Source organism: Chrysemys picta, chromosome 18 (assembly GCF_011386835.1).
Source record: "Chrysemys picta bellii isolate R12L10 chromosome 18, ASM1138683v2, whole genome shotgun sequence".
Classification (NCBI taxonomy): domain Eukaryota; kingdom Metazoa; phylum Chordata; order Testudines; family Emydidae; genus Chrysemys; species Chrysemys picta.
Genome location: NC_088808.1, coordinates 10,347,398 through 10,374,732, shown reverse-complemented (window position 1 = coordinate 10,374,732; position 27,335 = coordinate 10,347,398). Strand labels below are relative to the sequence as shown.

The 27,335-nt window shown below is 48.6% G+C and overlaps 1 protein-coding gene across 4 annotated transcripts in view; it reads left to right on the top strand.

Moving 5' to 3' along the window:
• Positions 1-27,335, top strand: part of ASTN2 (astrotactin 2) — a 631,841-nt gene that overhangs the window by 271,665 nt on the left and 332,841 nt on the right. The window lies entirely within an intron of this gene.

The window sequence follows — 27,335 nt, the reverse complement described above, 5'->3', positions numbered from 1 at the left end:
TTTCTCTTGGGCTGAGTGCGGCTTTGGATACTTCAAAAAGGATTTTTCCCAACATGGTGCGTGGGTGGGGATTGGTAATGAACCTGTGTTGCTCTTGGGTGTTCACCCTGCGATTGGCAATCCTGCACACGAGTCAGTTTCTTGAGGGAGAATGTGTTTTCCGTGCCCGTGTCTCCTCAAAAATCTCTGTACATGCTTGAGTCAGTAGACAGCCACCTTCATTGTAGGTGATATGCATGGTGAGAAGAGGCGTACAAGGACGCTGTACAAGGTTGTTTAGTTCTTCTGAGCTTAGGGCTGGCCTACACACACAATTGCTCAGATTTTAACTAAAGGTGTGTTTTTAATCCATGCGGCTAAACTGGTGCAAATGCTGGATGGATTCTCTTAAACCAATTGAAACCTGGCTTCTACTGGCGTATCTTACATCAAAGCATTCACCAGTGCAAGCTAAATGAGAATAAGGGGTCAGGGATGTCAGGAGCTCAAGTGGCTAGCGAGAATCACATGCTTTTATATGACTGTGACAAGCACAAGTGGGGAATGGTCTTTGCAAGGCGGCGTGTGGAGGGAAGAGATTGCTTGCTTGACTTGGCAAATGGATTATTCATCTTTCAGAAACGCTCATAGAAATGCCAGCAGTTCTCCTGGGTATTAAAGCATTAGGCAATGGCTCCAGGCGGAGATGGAGGGTTGGCAGATATGTACTCAAACTCAGGCATGCATGCAGCCTTCAGCGCTTGACTGTGGTGCCCAGGAGGGGTCAAAGCTGGTCCTTAGTGAACAGAGCCCACCTTGCCTTATCTTGTTTTTATGCATTTTTCTCCTATGCTTCTCTGTAAACTTGGTGGGTTTTGTTTGGCTTCCCTGGCGTGACTCACTCTGTTCCCCGGACTTTGGTTGGTTGATACTGGTCTAGCTCAGAAGCTGGGTCTAAGGAAACCTCTGCTAGGTGAAGGAGAAGTGTACTGAGTGTGGACTGGGAAGCAGAGGTGTTCTAAGTGTTACCTTGGGCAAGTGACTTGTTCACTGTGTGCCAGAGGGAAAGTCAAGTATAGGACAGGGCCTCAGAGACTGCCCCGATGGAGCTGTGATGGCTGTCAGCTGAACGAGGTTAACCCGGGTGCAGGGCACTTCTCACCCCACCTCGTACATGGGGCTTTAGCTATGCTGCCCTCCTAGATATGGAAGTGTGAGCTCCTCTTCTTATACCCCTACTCCCAACCACCATGAGTCTCCCAAATCAGTCCGTGATTGAGAATAAGCCGGTCTGGTTCTACTGAGACCTCAGGCTCTTTTGTTCTGGAAAGACTTTCCTCATGAACGTGAGACCTCACTTCTTTACCCCATGTATCCTCCTCGGTCTTGCAACTCTATCTTCGAACATTAAGACATCCATCCATCCACTCACTCATTCAACAAGGGTGATGGTCAGGTGTGCGTCCTCTCTTCCTTCACCCACAAGCTAGGCGCAAACCCAACCTTAGGAGAGCAGTGTTGTCTAGTGTGGTGAGCAACCAACTGGGAGTCAGTACTCCTGGGTTCCATGATTTTATCACAATGCTCCTGCCCTTTCCTCTCTGCCAACTAGCCCATTTCTCCAATAGTCTCCTTCACTCCTTTCCCTTTGCTTCCCAGGTATTTGGCTGGTGGGTCTCACCCACATGCTCAGGGTCTAACTGATCACCATAACCAGGTCAGGTTGGCAGAGACCCTGGGTTTTTGGGGTTTTTTTTTTTTTTTTTGCCTTCCTCTGCAGCATGGGTCACTTGCTGGTTTAAACTAGTGTAAATGGTGGATTCTCTGTAACTTGATGTCTTTAAACCATGACTTCAGTAACTCAGCCAGAAGTTAAGGGTCTATTACAGGAGTGGGGGGGGGGTGAGGTTCTGTGGCCTGCGATATGCAGGAGGTCAGACTAGATGATCATGATGGTTCCTTCTGGCCTTAAAGTCTATGAGCAGGGGCAGCTCCAGGCACCAGCGCAGCAAGCGCGTGCCTGGGGCGGCAAGCCACGGGGGGCAGCGTGCCAGTCGCTGTGAGGGCGGCAGTCAGGCAGCTTTCGGCGGCATGCCGGCGGGAGGTGCGCCGGTCCAGCGGCTTTGGTGACAATTCGGCGGCAGATACAACTGAAGGCCGCTTGACTGCCGTGCTTGGGGCGGCAAAAAACATAGAGCCACCCCATCTATGAGTCTGCATATAGAGCACCCTCCCTTACCTTGACTGTAAAGAGACCAGCCTCCCCTTCAAATCCCTCCTGAAGATCTACTTTGACCATGACACCTACAAGGCATCTGCCCGTGATGTAGCCATTGCTAGCTGTGTGTCAGGGAGAGCTGCTGTTCAGTCATGTAAAAATGTGAAGTCAAGTTATGTCCCCCACTTCCCCCTGCCCCTCCTATGCTGGCTTTCTCATTAGGCTGTCAGCTGTTACGGGAACTAACCCTTTCTGAGAATATTCTGCCCCGACTTCTTGTGTGGCCTCCTCCCCTCCCCACCCCCACTGCAAAACAATATACTTGATGTTTCTACTGTGCTTTCTATCTGTGGAGCTCAAATTGCTTTAGACACAAGTATTAGTCCACCCCAAAGCTTTCTTTGAGGTAGGTAGGCATTCACCCCACTTCACAGACTGGGCAATTCATGCGCCTGGAGGTTCGTGTAATTCCCAAGGTCATGCAAGAAGTCTGTGGCAGAGCCAGGGAGCCAGCCCAAGAACTCCTAACTCCCCATTTTATGCTTTAGTTGCTGGGCTCACTTTTCCTACAAAATAATATACCCCAGCCTTGCAGGGCTGTTGTGAGTTGCTCACTTTGTATCAAGCACTTTGTGGTGCTGGGGTGGAAGGCGCTGGGGAAGATTTAACGTGCTTGTGCATTTTTAATATCTCCCAGCCCATTTAGCCCGGAGAATATTGTCTCTCGCCACCTCCAATTTTAGTCCAAGCTATTTTAATAAAAGCAGTCTATTAAGCTCGGTTTTCTCTTGGCTGCAGTAAATCTCTTCAAACACTGATCCCTATGGGAGATTCCTGGGATTACTTGCCACTGCTGAGGGGGTGAAAGAGCAACAGAAGGGGGTTGGGGTGGGGGTGGGGGGAAGCTTCAGGTGCCGGGAATGTTACTTGCTCCCTGGTAAATGAAACTTGAATCTAAAATTGTGGATATAAATATTGGAGTGACCCAGGTAAAATAAAGGGAGAATAGTTCACCGAGCTTGACTCTGACATGCAGGAGGTGCTAAATTATTGAAACTTTAATAAACGTAATAATAAATATTTGATGTTGAATTATGGAAGTTTTCACAGGATACAGTGGAAACCGAAAAAATGATCTATTATCTCTGCATTAGAACTTAAACACTGCTCAAACAGGGATCAGGCTGTCAGCTCTGGGGCCTGGGTATCCCATGATGGATGACAGTCAAGGTGATGCATGCGTAGCTTGGTGTGTTACAGGTTCTCTAATGCAGTGACGGATGCAGTGCAGTGCAATCCCGTTCCAGTGCTGGAGGTTCACTGCAATGCTAGAATAGGTGATGTAGTTACAGCCGCTGTTAAGGAGGTTTGATGCTGTCCTGTCTCAGCACTGGAGGTTCTCAAGTGCTCTCGTGTAATAAGAAAGCTGCTTTGAAAGCTTAGCTGTTGGGGAAATAATCAAATCTATTTTCCCAGTTCCTTCACTTTGTCCTTGTGGACTGACACACACTCGGGGCATGTCTACACTTGGAGCTAGGGGGGGCGTGATTCCCAACTCGTGAAGACGTACTTGTGCTGGCACTCAGAGCTAGCACACTAAAAAGAGTAGTGTAGCACGGGCTGTGGTGAGCGGCGGTACAGGCTAGTAAAAGCCCATGCAGACCCCATGGGTACGAGTTGGGGTAGCCAGCCAGTGCTACCATGGTACACTACGCTTTTTAGCATGCTAGCTCAGTGAGAACTAGCGTGTAGATGTCTGCGCTAAATTGGGAATTAACCCCCTACCTCTATGTCTAGACATAGCCTCAGAGTGATAGTCCGGGAGGGGAGATCCTGAACTTGTCTGTCAGGGCTGTAAATCCCCAATCCTGACCTGGAATATACAACCAGGCATTGGAGACTCCTGGGCGTTTTATTGTAATATAGTAACCGAACAGCAGCTGGGGTCTTTGCCCTTGGAGCTTCCCACTGCAGAGTATAATATGGAGGTAGCAATGCAGGCGTGTCTCTGGATTGCAATAGCTCATTTATTGTGTTGGAATGCATGAGCACTAATGTGGTCACATCTCAGCGCCAGGGCTTCTCCTGGTCTGTGCCGAAATGCATTAACTGGAATGCAGCTGTGTCTTGGTGCTTGGAGAGGTTCCCATTTGCTGCACTGTAAAACGGTGGCGGTAATGCAGTCATGTATTTCTTTTATGTCCTTGGTAACAAGTGTGCCACATTCCTTCAGACCTTTCATTAGTCTGTCCCCTTTGGCTCGGGGGTCACTCGTCTCTAAGAGTTTAATGGAGGGAAATTGCAGGGGGGCTAGTTATGAAAAAGCACATGAAGTCTTTACAACTCGGAGGGTAAAGGTCTGAGTGTGGCCTTGTGTTTTTATGAAGACGCCGGAGAGTGTGTAAAGAATAGATGGAGATCTGCCTTTCAGTGGCTCTTCAGTGAAGTGCTGACTCCAGCTTCCTGCCGGCATTCAGAGGGAACGCTGTAGTCACTCGCCGCTCTGCTAAATAGCTCGACAAGAGAGTCAGCTGCATGTCCCAGCTGTGAGCTGCAGGTCGGGTGAAAGGCACTAGAGAGCTCAGTGAGTTTCAAGTCGTGACTTAGAGACGCTGTTATCGTCGAAGTTAGAGAGGGAAAGGACTATCAATTCGTTTAGTCCCATCTCTTTGGCAACGCAGGATTGTTCCCCCTATTACATTTTCTAGCGGAGATGAGCTGGGATATAACTTTGCATGCATCGCTTACAATGGTCGATTGTTTTAATTTTGTGCACCATAAATTAGGCACATGCCTTCTTTTATGGTTAATGAAACTTGAATGTATAATTAATATACTTGCATATATAATTCATCAGGGACTGCATTAAGTGTCCCCTCCTCAGCCAGACAGTGTGATCCATGGCATGATGTGGATATCAGTCTCATGTCACTGCATGGCCATATACAGATTGGAATCTTTGTTATTGGGCATTTGGCCCGGTGCATTATGGGGCTGTTCACCTAGCTCTGAAGCATCTGGCATTGGCTGTGCTAGAAGCAGAGTATTAGGGTTAATGGACTCTCCCAGCTTCCTCTCCTCCGATGTGACCCTCAATCAATATTTGTCTCCCTTTCTTATGACACCTGGTCATTTTCTGCTCTCCCCCCTCCCTGTGCTTTTCCCCATGTTACTCCCTGTGAATGAACTGACCTCCCAGCCTTGGCTTGCAAACCCACATCCCTCCTCGCGCCGATCCCACATTTCCCACAAGTTGCAAGTTCATAATATCCAAACCCTTATTACCCCCCCTCAGTGTCTCCCACTGTGCATTGCCTTCTCGCTCTGTGCCAGCAAGCTCTATTGGGACAGGACTTTCTATAGCTTTACGTATTGCACAGCACCGTGAATGTTAGCAGTTCATTATGTACCTGGCAAGCCTTGCACACCCAATGTAATTTCTCCACTGAATCCCCCCGCTGTAGTTTAAGCAGGTCTATGGCTGGTAAAAAAGGTGTGCAGTACTGGGGCAGCAGGGTGTATATAGAATTATAGAAACATAGGGCTGAAAGGGACCTTGAGAGGTCATCTAGCCCAGCCCCTGCACTGAGGCAGGACCATTCCTGACCGATGTTTGTCTAAACTGTTCTTAAAAATCTCTAATGATGGGGATTTCACAGCCTCCCTAGGAAGCCTATTCTACTATTTAACTATCACTATTAGGACAAAGATTCTAACAATATCTAACCTAAATCTCCCTTCCGAAAGATTAAGCCGATTGCTTCTTTTCCTACCTTCAGTGGACATGGAGAACTATTGATCTCCGTCCTCTTTATAACAGCCCACAACATATTTGAAGACTGTTAGCAGGTCCCCCCCTCAGTCTTTTCTCAAGACCAGGGCCGGCTCCAGGCACCAGCTAAAGTAGCAGGTGCTTGGGGCGGCCAATACTAAGGGGCGGCATTCCAGCCGCTATTGGGGCGGCACGTGTGGGTCTTCGGCGGCGGGTCCCTCAGTCCCTCTCGGAGCGACGGACCTGCCTCCGAATTGCCGCCGAAGACTGGAGCGGCGCGATTGCGCTGCCGCAGCTTTTTCTTTTCTTTTCTTTTTCTTTTCTTTTCTTTTCTTTTCTTTTTTTTGCCGTTTGGGGCGGCAGAAAACCTGGAGCCGGCCCTGCTCAAGACTGAACTTGCCCAGATTTTTTTTTTTTTTAACCTTTCCTCATAGGTCCAGCTGTTTATCACTTTTGTTGTTTTCCTCTGGACTCTCCAATTTGTCTGCATCTTTCCTAAAGTGTGATAGCCGGAACTAGACACAGTACTCCAACGGAGACCTCGCCAGTGCTGTCTTACAATATAACACCCCCGTTATATACCCCAGAATGGTATTAGCCTGTTTTGCAACTGCATCCCATTGTTGGCTCATATTCAATTTGTGGCCCACTCTAATCCCTAGAGCCTTTTCAGCAGTACCTCCCGCCTAGTCAATTATTCCCCATCTTGTGGTTGTGTGTTTGATTTTTCCTTTCTAAGTGTAGTACTTTGCATTTGGCTTTATTGAAATTCACCTTGTTGATTGTAGACCAATTCTCCAATTTGCTGAGGTCGTTTTGAATTCTGATCCCGTCCACCCAAGTGCTTGGTGTCATTCACACATTTCCACTCTGTTATCCAAGTTATTAATAAAAAAAATATTGAACAGTACTGGACCCAAGACGGACCCCAAACGGGCCCGGCCAGTTTGACATATGTAAATGATGCTGACAGATCAATAGTAGTAGTGGAAAGTGGAGTCATTATGACCTAGAAAGTGGTCAGCTGCAGCGAGCATTGGCATGGGTGAGCAGAGACTGCATGGCTAAGGAGACTGAGAAAGGGAGAACCTTTCACCCCTGTTATCAGTTCAAATCCAGTCCAGCTCTCGTGCCGCAAAGTCGGTACATCGGATGGCTGTTTGGCAGCTTCTGTGGAATGAGTGGATTGTCCTAGTCCAGAATTTACTGAGCAATCGTCCACATCACGAACCAAGCGTAATTAGCTTTGGATTGAATGGGCCATAGAGCTTGAATTCCCCTTTTACCCTTAAATGGTCCCTGTGGGATCTGGGGTTAGACACATGGGTGGGTAAATAGGTAGGGGATTCTTGCACCTTCTGCTGCCCATGTGGGCCTGTGTTGAAGCTTTTGATCTCCTTTTCCTTTCACATCTGCCGATTGTCTGTGCTCGGTTATTTATTTATATCTATTTTTTTGGATGGTCTCCCCTCTCCAAAGCGGGGGGTTCGTGCACTCCAGCGTTGTCGCCGATTCCAAAGAAAAGTTTCTAATTTAGCCTGAGCAGCTATAAATCACAGAAGTAGAGCCTCAGCTGCCAGCTGACAAGACTTACATCTCTATCGTTATGGCAACCATAGAAACAAATAAAAGCCCTGCTTTTGCTTGACAAGCCTTTGAGGTGCCCTGATGGAGAGGCAAGTGTTCAGCGGAAGAATGAATTTTCTTGAACTCGCTGTCGATTCATCTTCATTTTGCTCCCAAGTGAGCCCCTTTGCTCTCTGAATTGTTTGGCAAATCAACAGGGTTTTTTTTCCCCCTCTTCTCTCACTACTGCACATGCTTCTTCCTTTCGACGGTATGACACAGTGGGAGCTCTGTCCGCCGTCTCCGAACATACCCAGCCGAACAGGTGAGCGCTGCAGAAGCACGTGCTGGCTGAAGCCACAAACTCTATCCCTGACTCAGGCTCTGCTGCTGTCCTGTTGGGTGACCTTCGAGCGAGTCGTTTAGGGAAACGTTTTCCAAAGAACCTAAGGGTCAGATTTTTGAAAGTTCTTTAGGGGACACTGCACTCAGCGTTGCATTGCCTGAGACCCATTTTCAAAAGTGACTTGGGCACTTTGGAAACTAGCTCAAATTGAAAGTCAACAGGATTAGGGCTCTTCAGTGACTTGGGGCACTTTTTTTGAGGGGGGAACACACCCTTCGCCTCTTTCTGCCTTAGTTTCTCCATCTATAATAGGAGGATTATAATACCCACCTTGATAAAATGCTGTGAGATCTGTGCAAAAGAGCGAATGCTATATTGGTGACAATTATTACATGTGAATGGCGTTCCACTGCCAGCAGAGACTGGAAAAATGCTGCCTGTTGCCATGTTAGATTCCTTTCGTTTGCATTTTTACTAGTATCATGGTACTGCCAAGAGGTCCTGACAGTGATCTGGGCCCTCTTGTGCACACACAGTAAGAGACAGTCCCTGCCCCAAGGAGCTTACAGACAAGACAGACAGACTGAAGGTGAGAGGGGAAATGAGGCATAGAGAGGGGGAAGTGATTTGCCCAAGGTCACCCAGCCGGTCAGTGGCAGAGCCAAGAATACAGCGTAGGTCTCCTGAGTCCCAGCCCAGTGCCTTATCCATTGACCCACACAGAACTGAGTCCAGGATCTACTCTTGAGTTGGCTTTTCTTGGCGCACTCTTGCACAGCATAGAAAGGGTTTCCAGCTTCTTCCCCGTGCCACCTGAAGAGTCACACTCTCTCTCTCTCTCTCCCTCTCCAAGTTCACTCATGCTGTTCTGCATTTCCCCGTTCTGCCTGAGTGAACCATTCATCTTGGCATCACCTGCTTGTTTGCAGAACCTTAAGGAAACAACGCTGGCCAGGCGGCGTTCCAGGGCTGGGGTTACTGGATGGTGCACATCAGTGATGGATGGGAAGGACATGGCTGATTAGAGGACCTGCAATATCCTGCGATTTTATGATCGCTCTGTGCCGCATGGAGTCACAACGGGTGTGGACGGGAAATCGAGTCCCCTGCTATCTAGAAGATCTGTCTGATAGGCCCCCATGGGAGAGGTTTGGCTTCGGGACATTCCATGCATCAGGGTGGAAGAGGGAGATGCTTTTCCTGTGAGAAACCATTTGCTGCTGCCGCTGCTGGGAGAGAGACTGGACGAGCGCAAAGCAAGTCCTTTATCAGCCCTTTCATCAATGGCAGCCTTGAGCCGCAGGGAGCTACCTTCAAAGGCTATTGCTCTGTCAATAATGGCAGCAGCTGGTACCAATAAAAGTGGCCCTGAGCCCCTGACAGCAGGTGCCGGTGATGAATGGACGGCTTAACGTGATGAAGCAAATTGATCATTGCATCACCGACCACAACTTATTCATTTCTGAAAAGAGGGTGATTCATTACCTGGCATGTCACGGTGGCTGTGTCATCGCCAGAGATAACAGCCCTGTTGCACGGGCTGATGGCGCTCATCACCCTGGCGGGCTCCTTGTTTCCACAGGGAGCGGGGGAGGGGAGCCCCAAGTCTTTAAAGCCGGGATAGGGACCGTTTGTGGGCACCATTTCCCAAAAAAACTACAGAACAGGAGAGGCCTTTGCTGAAAGACAAAGGAGAACGCGTTCCAGCCCTGTGCTTGTAATCTCCCTTGACAGGGTCCTGGCTGCTCCTTGCAATTCTTCCTCACCTCTCAATTTGATTTATGAGAGCAGATGAAAAGAGCCAGCTATTTCTAACTTGGCTAAGGGATGACTAAGTAGGGACCTACCCTTGTGAAAGCACTTTGAAGGGTGTAAACGCCAAGGCAGGATAGGAATTATTTAGGGCGGTACATGGTGGTGTAATTCAGGGTGATTGGATGATATTAGTTCAAAGGAAAACGTAGGCTGAAAGCCACCTGTGACTTGCCCAGCTGGGCCAGACCCCGAGATCCATGTAGCGCAGTATCCTGGCTCTGAGTAGAGCTGCTCTGAAATTGTTTTGCCTGAAAATGCTGATTTGCTGAAGCAAAATGTTTTGCCAGCTCCATGGCAGATTTGACAAAATGTTTGCCGGAACACAGACAAGTTTTCATTGGAAACCTGATGGTGTTCCAGGGTCGAGCGCTCTCTGCAGCAGGGAACCTGGCAGTCCCTGAGAACCCCAGCCGGAGCCAGGTCTCTGGGGGCTGTTAGGATCCCCCTCTGTGATAGGGAGCCCTGCCAGCCCCTGGAGCCCTGCCTGGGAATGAAATCGAATCAGAACAAAATCCTGAACCAGGATGAAAGCAAATTGGAAATAGAAAACTCCTCGAGAACCATCCCCACACCATCCCCCTCCAAGTTTTGGCCAGCATCAGTTGCTTCCAAGGAAGAGACAAGAAACCCTGCAGTAGATAGTTATGGAATAACCTGCACCTGGAGAAATTTTCTTCCTGACCCCAAGCATTAGAAGTTGGCTCATGCCCTGAAGCATGAGGGTTTATATCCCTTCCAAAGCTCCTGGGGTTTGTTCTATTCTTTGTTGTTGGTTTTTTTTTAATTCTTACTATTATAACTCTGAGTCTTTTTATCATTCGTATAAATGTCCTTTTTAGTTTTTTTTAATCCTACAAAATTCTCAGCCTCTTGCCGTTGAGTTAACTCCACCCCAAGAAAAGTGACAGCAGCATTTTGGGCCATTTAAGACCAGTTTGGAACCAGCTTTAGCAAACCCAGTGCCATAGAGACCAACCCTGGAATGTCTCAAGAAACGGTTTGGGTTTTGCCTGAGTGTGACTGCTGTTCACATTGGCGCTGGTGCCTCAGAGTCAAGGAGAAAAAAAACTAACTAACTAAAAAAAAAACCGCCACACAGATGTTGTTTATATATTTATTGAGCCAATTTAATAAATAAAAAAACCTCTTCAAAAGTGAACATATTTGTAACACTCATATTTGTAATGCTCTTTTGTTTGTTCTGGATCTTTTAATGACAAGCTTTTAAAACACGGTTTGTTATTGGACGCTGCAGCTTCCCTAACTCAGTGTTTTCCTCCAGATCTTCAAAAGAAATGAGGGATGACTTTTTCTATCACTGTTGTTATTAATAATGATGGACACGTATTATGCTAGCGTCCACAGGCTCCAGCCAGAATCAGACTTCCCACTCTGCTCAGCTGTACAAACACCTAGGAAGTCCTGGTTTCATTCTCCTCCAAACAGCCTCTTCGTTGCAGGAAGGGGACTGAACAGATACCCAACCGGCATCATGAGAAATATACGAATAGAACAGGATGCAGGGAGGGGCAATGAGGTGATGCAAATACTCAGTGCAGCTGGGGAGCGGCCAGATAGCACAATCCAAAAACTACTTTGTCATGAAAGGGCTTTTCTTCTTCTTCGTCTATTTCTTCTTCTCCCCCCGTCACCCCTCCCACACTGCCTTTAGTGGTGGTATTTAGGGAGAGAAAATTAAGACAGAAAATATCATAATGACACTATATCCCCCCGTGGGGGGGGCAAAGCTTGAACCCGCCCAATCCCTGTCGCCCGGGCAGGGGGGCCAAAGCCAAAGCCCCAGGAAGGGGGCCTGTAACCTGAGCCCCAGCAAGTCTAACGCCAACCCTGCTGACCCCATTAAAACCCACTTTGGGGTCCCGACCCACAGTTTGAGAACCACTGCGCTATATAATCCATGGCGCACCCACATCTTAAATACGGTGTCCAGTTCTGGTGCCCCATCTCAAAGAGGATATACAGCAGGGGTTCTCAAACTGGGGGGTCGGGACCCCTCAGGGGGTCGCAAGGTGGTTATATGGGGGGTCGCGAGCTATCAGCCTCCACCCCAAACCCCGCTTTGCCTCCAGCATTTATAATGGTGTTAAATACATAAACAAGTGTTTTTAATTTATAAGGGGGGGGGTCGCACTCAGAGGCTTGCTATGTGCAAGGGGTCACCAGTACAATAGTTTGAGAACCCCTGATATACAGGAACTTGAAAATGTTCAGAGAAGGGAAACAAAGATGATCAAGGGCATGCAACGGTTTCCATATGGAGAGAGACTAAAATGATTAGGGCTGTTCAGCTTAAAAAAGAGACAGCCAAGGTGTGTATGATAGATACCCTGCTATAAAATCTTTAATGGTGTGGAAAAAGTGAAGAGAGGATGTTACTTACCTTTTCACACAATAAAAAACCAAGAGTCACCTGATGAAATTAATAGGCCACAGGTTTCATACCAACAAGAAGAAGTACTTCTTCACACAACGTGCAATTAATCTGTGGAACTCATTGCCGGAGTTGTGGCAGGCATGTGATAGGGATGTTGTGATGGCCAAACTATAAGAAAATAACTAGCTAGGTTCATGGAGGATAGGTCTATTAATGGCTATTAGCCAAGATGGTCAGGGATGCAACCTCATCCTTGGAGCAACTCTAAACCTCTGACTGCCTGCAGCCGGTGCAGAGAAGGGCTACGAGGATGATCAGGGGGATGGAGAGCCTGTCTGCTGAGAGGAGGCTTAGGACTTGTCTACGCTTGAAACACTACCGCGGCACAGTTGCAGCAGCAAGTCAGTGTAGACACTACCTGAGCCGAGGGGAGGGGTTCTTCGGTCGCTGTAGTTAATCCACCTCCGAGAGGTGGTAGCTAGGCTGATGGAAGGATTTTTCCATTGGTCTAGTGCTGTCTTCATGGGGGGGTTAGGTCAGTTTAACTCCGTTGCGCAGGGATGTGGATTTTTCACACGCCATAGCAATGTAGTTGGGCCGACCTAACTTTTTAGTGAAGACAAGGCCTTAGGGCTGGGAGTTTAATAACGATGTGTAATGAGTAACCTGAGCTAGTTTGAAGGATGGAAACAATCCACGGGGTGAGAAAGAAAGAGAGGAGAGATGGATGTGGGGGGTGGATTTAATCTCCTGGTGTGGGTGTTTGTCCATCCTTCGTCTGTGAGATTCTCAGGGCAGGGATTAACCTTTGTATGTCCAGTAGGACTCTATGGCATGATGGATCTAATCATTGCCACATCACAGGCTGTGTCTGCTGTCCTGGAGGAAAGGAGTTGGTGGCTCTGTCGAGTTTCCAAAGGGTTGGGTTTCACATCGCATACAACTCTCACCATGACTAGCATCCCAATTGGCCAGCCTGAGCAGAAAGGCTTGGGCTAGATTCTCATCAGGGAGCCAATGGTGGCAGCTTGGTCCTGTGTGTCCAGCCTTACCCTTTGAGGAACCCCAGCTGCTGAGGAACAATTTTAGCGTTTGCCACCGGTGTGAGATCCTTCGGTGCCAGTGAAAGATCGGACATAGCAGAGTCATCTCCCCTCCCCATGATCCCATCCTGATGTGCCCCTCCCTATCCCCTCCACCAAGGGAGAGCCCCTAAAGCAGGGGAAATGTTCTGCTGGCCATTTCTGAGATGGAGGTGGGGGAAGGAAGGGGCAGTAGTGCTCTTCCTCTTGCACAGAGCGGCTTAGACTCCAGAGCTGTCTGACACCTCTCACCAGTACTTAACATCTGCTTGTGTAGCTTTACATGCCCTGTGCTGGGACCTTAGCCCCAGCTGTGCCTTGCAGCGGTCGAGAGGTGACATTACAGCCAAAGCTGTTTGTTTCGGCCCTAAATCATGTGCTGTTTGGTCTGCATCAGTTCAGGTTTCACTTTATTCTCCCTTGTTCTGATTATAGATGTTTTACCAATCCCCCCAGTATGGCTCCTGTGAAGTTGCAGGGCAATGCATCTGCTTGGTAGACCTCTCCGATGGTACCGGGGGGGGGGGGGGGGGGGTAGTGGGTAGCTCATTTCTAGGCATTGCATAGAACTGCTCCAAGCAGAATGGCATTTCGAGGAACTAAATGGAATGAGAGAAGCTTGGGACATGGGGAGGAGTCAGGGGGGGAAAAAAGATGAAGAAAAATTAAGTAATACCTAGCAAAAATAATCCCATTGTGGGAATTGCCCAGATTTCTCTGCCTGATGAATTACTGAGCACTAATCAATTCTACTCCAGACGTTTCCTCTGGTGTTTTTAATAGAACGAGTTACTATTGGCTTAAACCAAATGGCTTTTATTGTAATATGGATCGGTGTAGTTAGGGACCCACTGCTGCGCAGCAACACAAAATTTACACAAGACGTCAGCTCTGGCCTCCAGAACCCGTCACAAGCTGCAGGTCAAGTCAGGCAGATACTTTAACAGCAGTGGAAATAAACAGAATAGCAAAAGACAAGAGGGATTCGATGGTTTGGAGAGGATTCGATCTCTTGTAGAATGAGCACTGTCCATGTCATAGCTAAAAATAATGACCTTGAGAAACAAGGTCTCAAGCCAGCTTTGGGAGGCATGTGGAGTGATAGTTAGAGCTACCACTGGAAAGAGGAATTTGTAGATTCCTAGATTTTCAGGCTAGAAGGGGGCTCACGATCATTTAGTCTGACCTCCTGCAGAACACAGGCGATAGAATTTCACCCAGCAATTCCGGCTGATCTAAAGTTGTGGGTTCTATTCCCTGCTGTGACACGGATTCTCTGTGAGGCCTAGGACGAGTCACCCCTTTTTCCCGAGAGGTGCTGAGCATGTACAATTCCATTTCAAACCAGTGGAAGCGGCGGGTGCTTGGCACCTCTGAAAATCAGGTCCTTGGATTCCCATTTTCAAATGCAAGTGACTAAAGTTAAGTGCCTAAATAAGCGTTTAGGTGCTTAAAGATGGATTTTGGTGCCTAACTTTAGGCGTCCCTAGGATGAAAATTAGGTCCGTAACCTGTCAGTGCTTTAGTTTTCCCAGCTGTAAAATGGGTCGGATGTTACTTAGCTCTTGGCATGTGGGAGGTTTCCGAGGCTTAAGAAAGGCTGGAGAGCCTCAAACACAGGGTGTGGTAGATGGGCAGAGCACTCTCGTTGTTCTGGAATCGGGACTGAGAACTGTCTCCCTGTACAGCGGTTGCTACTATATTTGTAGCACTATTCTCACATGAAGGAAACATTTGTGGTTAAGACACTGAACTTCCTGTATAACTTCGGGCAAGTTACTTAGGGCCTGATTCTCATTTATGCTAAGGCCTCTTTATGCTGCCCAGGCAGTGTGAAGGGGCTTAGTTGGTGTAAATTACATTTAGCCTTTACACTGCCAGAGCTGGATGAGAATCAGGCCCTTAAGCTCTCTCTGCTCCAGTTCAACAACTCTAAAATATTTCCTTTCTTCCACTTTTTGTCTGTCTTGTTTCTTTAGAGTGCAGACTCTATGGGGTAAGATCTGCCTCTTGGTATGTGTATGTGCAGCGCCTGGCACAAGGGGGTCCCGATCATTTGTTTCTAGCCCATAGGTGCTACTGTGATGCAAATCAGAATAGTTCTGCTGCCCGTTGTGGCATTTCTCCTGTGTAAAATGGCACTGCGGCTCTGACGCATTCTCTTTTCTGTCCATCCAATTCTTTCTTCTGGTAAGGTTGCACAGCCCGGCCCCTTCCCTTTTGGGGAGTTGATTGGTTCTTCGGCATGCATCTGTGGAAGCACCGCCCTCAGGTGCGACACCTATCTTAGGGTATGTCTATACTTAGAACATTGTAGCGGCTCAGCGGCGCCCCTCTAGCGCTTCAGTGTGAACACTCACTACAGCGATGGGAGGGGTTCTCCTGTCACTATAGTAAATCCACCTCCCCAGGAGGAAGTAGCTAGGTGGAGGGAAATGTTCTTAGACCTAGCACTGTCTACACCGGGCTTAGGTCGGCATAGCTAGATCTCTCAGGGTGTAGCAAGTCGAGCAGTCACCGCCGCGGCGCTTCCTGCTGGCCGGTGTCTCTCCTGCCTCAGGCCCCTGTGTCCCTCCCGGACCCCAGTACCACCTTGGGCCTTAACAAGGCCTCAGTCTGGGGAGTTGGCAGGCGGGAGCTCCCCAGCTCCTCTTGCCCTTCCCCATCCCTGCTCTGCTTGAGGTACCCTGTGCTCCCAGGCAACCAGGTCCTTCTCACTCCAGGGCTGGAGTGAGAGTGCCTCCGCCTTCTAGCCCTGCAGCTCTTTTACAGGGCCCAGCCTGGCCCCGATTGGCTGCCTCCCAGCCTTTCCTATTGGCTCTCAGCCCCAGCCCTCTCCCAGGGCTGGCTTTTAACCCTTTCAGGGCCGGTGTGGGGTGACCGCCCCACTACACAGGTGTGTGGACTTTTCACACCCCTGAGAGACATAGGTATGCCAGCGTAGACCAGCCTTCAGTCTCTTCTCAGATGTGGGATGGAGTAGATCTCCAAGGCCATGTCTACACTAGCATTTATGTCAGCAAAACTTTTCTCGCTCATGGCTGTGAAAAATCGCACTGCCCCCTGAGCAACATAAGTTTTGCTGGCATAAGCGCTCGTGTGCACAGCGCTATGTTGTTGGCAGACACTCCCCCGCCGACCCAGCTACTGCCGCTCGTTGAGCTGGTTGTATGACGTCGACGGGAGCGTTCTCTCCTATCAGCATAACGCGGCTACAGGAGAGATCTGACAGCGGCGCGGCTGTATCAATACAGTTGTAAGCTTGCTAGTGTAGACGTGGCTGAAGTTACCGGCTCTTTGGGACCTGCACTGACCCCAGCGACACAGAATTAAGCACAAGCTAATACTTCTCCAATAACGAGGAAGGCTTAAAACGGCACAAATGAAGAAGCTGAGTGCTAACGACACTATGTAAATATGTACTGAGCCTTTGCAATAAAAGATTCTTTATCCAGTTCCTTTGTATTCAATATATATTAAGTAGAAGTGGGCCCCACCAAATACTGAGCTGTAAAATCCCACCATTTTCTGGGTCAAACTCCATTCCATCACACTTTATATTGAGTGTTGCTTTGTAAATATTTTATAAAGGGCTCATTACTGGTTGATAGATGTTTTAATAAAGGGTTAATCAATTGTTCTAGAGACCAACAGGTCAATAGGCTGCTTATAGCCATCTATAACATGCATTACTGGTGTCTGTAGCATGCTTCTAACATCTGGTAATCATTTATTAGCCTTTTATAAACTAGAATGTCCCCTTGATTAAAAGTGGGACCTTTACCTTGGAGACTTAAGAAGGGCCATACTGGGTCAGACCAAAGAGACATCTAGCCCAGTATCCTGTCTTCCAACAGTGGCGAATGCCAGGTTCCCCAGAGGGAATGAACAGAACAGGTAATCATCAAGTGATCCATCCCCTGTCGTTCATTCATAGCTTCTGGCAAACAGAGGCTTAGCAACAAAGTTCTTGCAAAGAGCAGGCTAGACATAGACCATGGGGCCTTGTTTGTGTGCCGAGCGACATTTGATAGTGTGAGGATTCAGATTTAGTCAACAGAATTGGGGCTGATTTCCAAGGTGACATTGCTCACCTCTGTATTTGCACATGCAGAGTGATATTTTTGCTCATGGGCTGTACAGATGTGCTCCTGGCAAGTGACTGGCACACTACACACACATCTGTATATGCTGTTGCCCCACTTGTACCCTGGAAATTCCGGGGCACAGTGGGTTCGCCCTTGAACATACGGCCTGCCGTGGTTACCTAGACCGAGCAGGGCTCCTGGTGGCTGCATTGGGGGCTCACTTCACAGTACTGCATCATCCAAGTGTGCTTTCTCTAGCTGCAACATCACAGTCATTGCTTGCAAGTAAATCATCCCCAGGGCCCTCCTTGAGCTGCATTGCACAGTGTGCACAGCTGGGGTAGGGTGTGAGACCCCATATTAGGTGTATCTTATGACTGTGGCTTTCAGCTTGCTAGCTCCATCCTGAGGGTAGGTTCCTTACTCATGAGGCTGAAGCATTTGGGCTAGTGATGCTGCCGGTTACTGCAAGAATGGTCTAACCTAGAAGTACCTCAGCCCTTCAGATTGGTCACCTCCAAAAGGTGGGTGTTCCATGCAGACAGAGCAAGGGGAGGCAGTTGTGGCTATCCATACCCGGGGCTCAGCAGCCTTGGGCCATGGTGGAGGGGGGAGCATTGGGATTGTTACCAGCCCCTCGCCGAGCATGGAGAGGGCAAAACGTGTATGGAATTGAATGCCGACCTGGGGGCTGGTGTATGAGAGAGCTCCTGCTCTGGGCTGCTGGGATTCATCAGCCTAGGTGTTGCCAGGGCCGGCTCTAGGTTTTTTGCTGCCCCAAGCAAAATATTTTTTGGCTGCCCCCCACCCCAACCCTGGGCTCTACCCCCCCACCCCACCCCCCGCAACTGCACCCTCCTGCTGCCCCAGCCCTGGGTCACTGGTAACTCGCTCCCAGGGCGGGTCATTCAGCAGGAATTTTGGATGTGGCACAGAACACAGACAGGATTGGTTCCCATATGGTTACAGAACTGCAGTAAAGTGGAACAATTTTCAGCTTGTGTGACTGGAGGATATCTGGATGCATATTATAAGACTGTCCTACATAAATGAGGAAAAGTTGAGGTGCCTTTATTCTTTTGTTTTGTTTCTATGGGGAATGCACTATCACGGTCTTCCTTTTAAACAAATAAAACTTAAAAAAAAGCAATGGCTGTTGAAAATAGCAATTCCAGTCCTAATAACCACTGGGAAGCATTTCTTGCTCAATTTATTCTACCTTTTCTACAGCAAGTTACAGTGGATCAGTATATTTGATGTGGGGGAAATGAAGTAACAGCTCTGCCCAAACTGAGCTTGAGCACTCCTGAATTTTGAGGATGTTCAAATCTGGAAGGCAGGTGCTAGATTCCCTTTCTGAATATTAGCTGTATCTGGAGAGGAAAAGTCAATTTCTGCTTCCATGGCTCAGAAGTGGAAATCCTTCTACGTGCCTGGTACTGTATCTAAAGCTGCCCAGTCTAGTAGAGCCTCCCCTCCCTTACTTTTCATTTTAAATTCTAGTGGGATCCACAAACCTCCCTTGCTAGGCTTCAGATAGAGAGGTGCACTGTCCATTTAGTCCCCCCAGTTCCTTCTTTGGGGGAGAGCCCAGGGCTGGGGCAGCAGGAGGTGCGGGTGAGGGGGGAAGAGCCCAGGGCTAGGGTGGGAGGGGGTGCGGGGGGGGGAGGGGAAGAGCCCAGGACTGGGGCGGCAGTGGGGTGCAGGTGGGGGCCAGAGCTGAAGCGGCAGGGGGTGGGGGGGAAGAGCCCAGGGCTGGGGCAGCAGGGGGGTGCAGGTGGGGGCCAGAGCTGGGGCAGCAGGGGGTGTGGGCGGGGGGGGCGGCAAAAAACCTAGAGCTGGATCCGTTCCTACCATTCACAGCAAGCTGCAGATTTCAGTTCAGTTCCATACTCCTTTTCCACACCCTTTCCTGTTGGTAGTGGCCAAGGGGATGCTGGGAAATGTAGTTCTTTCCCTGCTCCAGGGCTGGCTCTATAGGCAGGGAGCTAACCAAGGAACTACAGCTCCCAGGGCCCTCTGTTGGTTCTCAGCTCCCAGGCTGGATTCTTGCGCCCCTTGCAAATCTGCCGCCCCAAGCAACTGCTTGCTTTGCTGGTGCCTAGAGCCGGCCCTGGGTGTTGCGGATATTTAAGGGAGAACGAAAAGGTTTGCTGAGAAACATCTGCCTCCTTGGCTTCCAAGCAGGCAACACTGGAGAGGTCTCTGCGCACACAAGTTTTAAACCCCACTCCCCTGCATGACATGAGGGTGAGGAAGGGATAGGCCTTGATTCTGCTAAATCCGCAGCATCTCTCTGCCCGGAACACATTCCCTTCTTGGAGAGACAGGCCGGGTTGCACCTCCTGAGACTGTTGTCTTCTGCATGTCTGTGTGTCTCTCCCATGTGGCTTGCCTCCCCCTTCCCTCCGGGGTGAGTGTCAGAGCCTGGAGTGTTGTCATCCCTGCAGGGCATGGTGGCATGACATGCAGCCAGTGCATTCCTGGGCTCAGTAGCATGTGGGGGTGGCTGACCGTGCCTGTGCATGCTAAGCTGTGACGTGTTCCCAAGGCCCCCCATCTTCCCTTCTCTTCCCTCCCCACCACACAGGCAGGTCAGAATTTAACCCCTTCCTGACGTTAACAGTGAGTTTGCAAAAAGAACAGGAGTACTTGTGGCACCTTAGAGACTAACAAATTTATTAGAGCATAAGCTTTCGTGGACTACAGCCCACTTCTTTGGATGCATAGAATGGAACATATATTGAGTAGATATATATACACATGAACAGGTGGGAGTTGTCTTACCAACTCTGAGAGGCCAATTAAGTAAGAGAAAAAAACTTTTGAAGTGATAATCAAGCTAGCCCAGTACAGACAGTTTGATAAGAAGTGTGAGAATACTTACAAGGGGGGAGAGATTCAATGTTTGTAATGGCTCAGCCATTCCCAGTCCTTATTCAAGCCTAAGTTGATTGTATCTAGTTTGCATATCAATTCCAGCTCAGCAGTCTCTCGCTGGAGTCTGTTTTTGAAGTTTTTCTGTTGTAAGATAGCCACCTGCAGGTCTGTCATTGAATGACCAGACAGGTTAAAGTGTTCTCCCACTGGTTTTTGAGTATTATGATTCCTGATGTCAGATTTGTGTCCATTAATTCTTTTGCGTAGAGACTGTCCGGTTTGGCCAATGTACATGGCAGAGGGGCATTGCTGGCACATGATGGCATATATCACATTGGTAGATGTGCAGGTGAACGAGCCCCTGATGATGTGGCTGATGTGATTAGGTCCTATGATGATGTCACTTGAATAGATATGTGGACAGAGTTGGCGTCGGGCTTTGTTGCAAGGATAGGTTCCTGGGTCAGTGTTTTTGTTCAGTGATGTGTGGTTGCTGGTGAGTATTTGCGTCAGATTGGGGCGTTGTCTGTAAGCGAGGACAGGTCATCTGTGAGAGTGAGGGATCATCTTTCAGGATAGGTTGTAGATCTTTGATGATGCACTGGAGAGGTTTTAGTTGGGGGCTGAAGGTGACAGCTAGTGGTGTTCTGTTATTTTCTTTGTTGGGCCTGTCTTGTAGGAGGTGACTTCTGGGTACTCGTCTGGCTCTATCAATCTGAGTTTGCGGGTCCTCTCTCTTCACCCCCTCTTCTCCTTTCATTTATTGAATGAGCATAAACATTGAGGGCAGAGATTTCAACAGAGACATTGCCAGCAGGTGATATCGCAACACAAGGATTCCCTGCAGCCTGTTGCCCCATAAGAGTCTGGCTCTGACAGAGAGAGATACAATGCCTCCCTGCCATGCCAGGACGTGCTGTCCAAGTCAATGGCCCCTTGACCGTTCAGCTCCCTCTCTGTTTACCCTGGATCCTCTACTGGGGCAATTAAACAGCAAGGCATCTCCAGGCCCAGCTTCTGAAGGGACCAGGATGGATCAGAGCCCATCCTGGATTTGAAAGGAGCAGAGCGACAGCGTGAACCCGCAGAATTCACTCCTGTGACACAGCGCGAGGCCCTCTCCTTGGCAGCTGTGACGATTCCATTGCACATCTGCACATGGCTAGAGCCAGGATTTGCTGATCTCTAGGGCAAGCTGCAACTGCCAGGCTCATTTCATTTTCTTGGACTTTTCCTGATGGGGGAGGAGTTTGGGATGGGAGGACAGGAGCAGGGGGAAAGGACGGTTGATGATTGGAGGAGCAGGGCAGGGTGGTTTCAGGGAGGATGGCGAATCGCTGCACAAGGCCAATTAGTGCTCAGTATCTGGAGCTTTCGACATGCGTTTTTCAAAGCAAATCCCTAGAAATAGGACTGAATGTGAAACACAAAGTGTGACCCATTTAGAAAGTCCAAGCCAAACCCTGCTCCCGATTGTGGATTGAGGACATCGCCTCAAACACTCTCCTCTGAATGCACCGTGCTCTGCCAGCTGCTGTGTTCACACTGTCCCCTAGGGATATGATTGTGTTACCCTCCTCAGGTGCTCTCACATCCTTTACTTTTCAAAGTGGTATCTGATACCCAGCACCCATTTCATCAATGTGGTCATGCATCCCTGCCCCCCCCCCCATGTCCTTTCCCCAATTCACCTCTAAAACTGCCACTGAACCACTGAGCACTGACAAGATCCATCATCCTTACTCTGGGCCTGCCTTCACAGACCTGTGCATGCTTATGTACAGTGTGCCAGCATTTCTGTACATGTATGTGACATACATGCCTCTCACAAAAGTTGATCTTCCACCAGGTTAGGGAACAGCTTGTTTCAGGAGTGGGTTGTGCTTCCGAATAGCATCAAATTTGGCAAGCTGGAGGGGCAGTTAAATGCAGGGGAGAGAATATAAGTGATCCATCCCCTGTCGCCCATTCTCAGCTTCTGGCAGACAGAAGCTAGTGACGCAATCCCTTGCCATGCTGGCTAATAATCATGGATGGACCTATCCTCCATGAACTTCTCTAGTTCTTTTTTGAGCCCTGTTATAGTCTTGGCCTTCACAACATCCTCTGGCAAGGAGTTCCACGGGTTGACTCTGCATTGTGTGGGGAAAAAAATCCTCTCCAAATAAAAGCCTCATTGGATTGGTTAGGGTTAAAATTGTTCAGTTTTCTTCCACAATCCCCTTCCCATCTTCTTAAGTTGTTCCATCGACAGTAGGGTCTCTTTATAGGTATCACTTTTTTGCACCTGCTTACTGAATGTGACTCTTCTGCACAAACCTGTTGCTTATGCCTGGTCTGGACTTGAAAATTCTACCGATATCACTATTTTGATTAGGGGTGTGATTTTTTTAAACATATATACACCACACACGTATACCAGTATAATAATAGTGCCTGGCTCTTATATATTGTTTGCAGTGTTGTTGTAGATGTGTTGGTCCCAGGATACGCGCGACACAAGATGGCTAAGGTAATATCTTTTATTGGAACAGCTTCGGTTGGTGAGAGAGAAGACCAGTGTTTGAGCTACATGAAGCTCTTCTTCAGGTCTGGGAAAGGTACTCAGGTCGCAATCCTGTAGACAGTTCAGCATTCTTTCTCCAGTGCTTCCGAGAAAGGTGCAAGAAACCCCACAGTAGGAAGATGTGGGGTAACCTGCCTCCACGAAGATCTAATCCTAATCCCTAATCGTTAAAGATTGGTTTAAACCCTGAAACATGAGCTTCTAGGTCCTTTCCAATATTTTTTTTTTGTTACCCTCAGCCATGTGTTGGGTAAGACTATTGATATTTATTTGTATTGTGGTAGCGCCTCGGAGCCCCAGTCATGGAGCAGGATTCCGTCGTGCAAGGCGCTGTACAAACACAGCCAGACAGTCCCTGCTCTCAAAGAGCTTACAAGCTACATTTAAATTAAGAGGATGGAGACAGACCAATGGGGAGCACAAGAAGACAGCGTTGATCAGCATTGTGGCTGTGTAGCTGTAGCAGAGACGTATCCGTAATGGTAGCACACCAGCTGCCTAACCCATGGTGAAAGCCTAGTCTGGCTAAGGCAGTTGTCATTGTAATGTGTTAGCAAGTCAGGGTAAACTCCTCTAGTGTGCATGTGCCTGCTAGCATGACCGACGCAAACACAGGCTGAAGTACATTGGCAATTGTAAAACACAAGCATACCCTGTGCTTTGCCAACTTTTCTCCATTGTGGCACCCCATTCCAAAGCAAACCCTCAGCCGCCTTCGCTTCAGAAGGTGATTTTACTGCATCGCCATAACAGGGCGCTTACGTCCACCTAACTTTAGAGTGTAGACCGGACCTCATGAACACTTTCAAGTTTGCAAGCCCATGGCCATTAAGCAAGGAGGGTACAGATGGCACATGGAATTGTTGTGGTATCTGTTTACCTTACCCTCCTGTTAATGAACTCAGCATCAGCCTTGCTTATGGGTGATGGACAAAGGTATTTCCTGTCCCAAGATGCATACTGCTGCCCTCAACAGAAGGTGCTTCCGTGCTGTGTATGACCAATGATCACCCAGCCAGCTAGGGCAAGTCCCTTTCTTACCCTTCCTCCAATACCCCAAGCTACACAAAGAGGCGGAGGATTTCCCAGCTTCTCCCAGCGACAAAATCAATACCAAAGGCCTCCATTAATATTCTGGGAATGGCAGAAAAGATTGACTGCCTCATTAGCAGGCATCGTGTGGAACGCTGACAATAATTAACAACTCAACGGTCTTATTGCTGGCCTATCACAGAAGTATTCAATCAAAAATGTAATTTTCTCGACGCTCCCATTTAGCATGAAGAGAATATTCCTTCAAAGTTTTAAATAGACTAATTAAGAGGGAAGAAATACAGGGGGAAAATAATATTAACAGTACAGTTTTAATGGGAAATTACTGGAGCATATTAATAATGCAATAACCATTTTTAACTGCTGTCTGTCAGTTTGTGGGCTGGGGTAATTCAATTAGACACGAAAGGGTTATTCAGATTAGGTGGCGGGGAATGACGCTGGGGCAGTAACGTCAGACTTAATGTTCCGGTGCCCGAAGGAGGATGCGGTGCCCCCGAAGCCTGACTGGTGAAGGTTTAATGAGGGACCCTTCTTCCCTTCTGTCATCACCACACATTATATGAAGCTCACTTGGCTTTAAAGGTGACCTGAAAGGCTTTTAAATCCCTCCCCAGACTGGAGTTCAGGCTTTGTGCTCTTTCTGCAGATGTTCGGGGCATCTGGAAAGAGGAGGCAGGATGGGCGTATTATTATTTGTGACAGGGTAGCAGGTAGAGCTCCCCAAATAGATCAGCCCCCCAACTCCCCTGCTAGATGCTATACAAACACACAGTGAGACTGTCCCTGCCCTGGGGAGCTTACAGTCAAACCAGACAAAGTCTGGGAGGGAAGCAGAAGTGCAGAGGTGAAGCGACTTGCCCAAGGTCACATAGGAAGTCAGTGACAGAGCCAGGAATAGAATCCCAGCCTCCTGGTTCCCATTCTATTATTATTCTATCCACTGGACCATGCTGCCTCTTAGTCAAGCTAAAAACCCAGGCTTGAAAGCCAACCAATGTGAGTTCTGTACTCAGCTCTGCCCACAGATGGGTGAATGGGTCACTTCCCTTCTCTGTGCCTTGGTTTCCCCCTCCGAAATCACAGGTGTTAACTGCTTCCCTGCCTCACAGGGGCGTTCTCAGCTTGGATCCTTGGTTTGCAAATTGCTTTGAGACCCTCAGATGGAAGGTTCTCTAGACGTTTAGATTATTATAGCAGAGAAGAGGGTGGAGTTGGATTCCTTTTGCAGCTTTAGGTGATGGGGCAGTGGCAAAGGCCTTGGCTCAGTAAGTGAAGGATAAACTACTTTTATTTTCTACGTATATGTATTTGTACATTAACATCATACACCTGGGGCAGAACCCTGGCTCTGGTTCTCAAGGGTGGACGGTTGGCCAGGAGCCTGCTGTTGATTGGTGCATCCTGTTACAAGAGTGCTCAGTGAAAGAGATGACTGGCTGGGTACAGATGGGATGCTCAGAAATGTGTAGTATGTGACTTGTGTAGGACCAAAATCTTGTGCACTGCAAACGGCTTCCAGTGGGTCGCACTTTACATACAGCTCTGGGTGCCATGTTTCCCACAGCTCACCAACTAGCCGTGGGGAGGACGGAGTCAGTTGACAGAGTTCCTGTGCAGCCTGGGCCAGAAGTTAAAGCTTCTCTCTCCAGGCAGAATCCCTGGAAGAAGGTAGCAGTGGGACCAGACCACGCCCTTTCCTGGGGTGGGTTCTCCACCCTCACTGCAGGATGGTGTGTGCGGTCGTCACCCCTCTGAACACATGAGTAGATCTTGCCCTCTAATGTTAAAACACTAGGGTCTTCTCATTTTTTCCTGTATTTACTTATTTACTTTATTCAAATATATATCTATAATATTACAAATATAAAAATATCTATAATATTACAAACACACCCTTACATTTAAACAGCATTATCAACATTGCAAAGTCAAGTACTCAACACGGTTAGGAAATAGTAGAATTAAAATTGCCTGTGCAACCTTTAATTTAGGCCTTCTGCATATGCATTATGATAGTCTTTAATTACATGGGCACATACAATTTTTTTGCACGGGGTTCCTGCCTCAGTGCACAGGATGGACCTTCTCTGGGCTTACATCCTAGTCGTGTAGTGAAGAAGGCTGTTGTGTCTAGGACCCCTGCTTCGTTTGTTGTATAAATTGGAAGGTGTGTAGTGAATGAGGTAGGGCAGGGATCGGCAAGCTTTGGCTGCAGGAAGTGGCGCGGGCTGAGGGATGTGCTGGCTGCCGCTTCCCGCAGCCCCCATTGGCCTGGAGCGGCAAACCACAGACAGTGAGAGCTGCAATCGGCCGAACCTGCAGACGCGGCAGGTAAACCAACCAGCCCGTCCCGTGAGGGGGCTTACCCTGGTGGGCCGCATGCCAAAGGTTGCTGATCCCTGAGGTAGGTGATTGCAGGAAAAAGAAAGGATGGGAAAGTCCTTCTCAGACCCAGGTTGGAGCATGCTCAGCGCAGATGGAATATATGGGGAATTTAGCAGCTAAATTCCCTAAAGTCTCTTTTGAGTATGTGTGAACCAAATCTGGATGGATTTTCATGGAGATAACAAAAGGCACACCCGTCCCTGACACAAGGCTGCTTCTGCTTCAACGCTTAGCCAGACAGTCGGCCGTAGCGATCGTTTGCCATTTGGTCCATTCCCGCGCAACCGCAACAGCTTGACGGCCTGAGTGTCCAACATCGGAACAGGCTTGAGGAACCCATGTAATGGGGGTCTGCCTCTGGGCCGCCTCCACCCCTCCATTGGTGGGATTTTATCCTGGATGTTGCAAGCCACTCGGAGAATGGCATTCACTGGAATGTCTTGTGGCATCCTTGCGACATGTCTGAAAAGCGTAAGGCGTCGCCGGCAGACAATGGCCGCAGTAGTCTGTAGACCCAAGCAACCAGAAACATCTGCATTACAGATGAAGTCATTCCACTTTATGCCCAATATACGACATTGACATTGTGTGTGGAAAGTCTCCAGCTTTGTCCAGTCTGAGTGCCATAGTGTTCACGTTTCACAGCCGTACAACAGTATGGGAAGGATACAGCTTGAATAAATCCTGAACGTGGTGCTCATACTAAGATGATGTTGATTCCATACCCGTTGTAAACGGCCCATGGCAGATGCTGCGATGGCAATCCGATGGAGAACCTCCGTGTGAGAACTGGAGGAGCTGGTAAGTATAGAACCCAGATAGCAAAAGCTGGAAACTGATTCAATGGTTTTGTTGTTCAAAGAGATTGAAGTCGCAGGTGGACCTGGTCTTAGATTTTGCAGGTTTGTCTTTGACCATGAAACGTGGAGACCAATCTTAGCTGACTCCTATGCTGGAGTGCCTCACGAAACCTGTCGGGGCTCTGTACTAAGAGAACAACGTCATCGGCGTAGTGAAGGTCTGTGAGCAAGAAATCACCGATCTCAAAGCCTATGGAAATGACGGAATGCTGCATTATGAAATCCGTTGCCCAACAAAAGAGTGCAGGGGCCGGAACACAACCCTGCCTAACACCAGATACTGATTTAAAAGGCGCTGACATCTGGTTCCCCGGATGTCCACAGGCA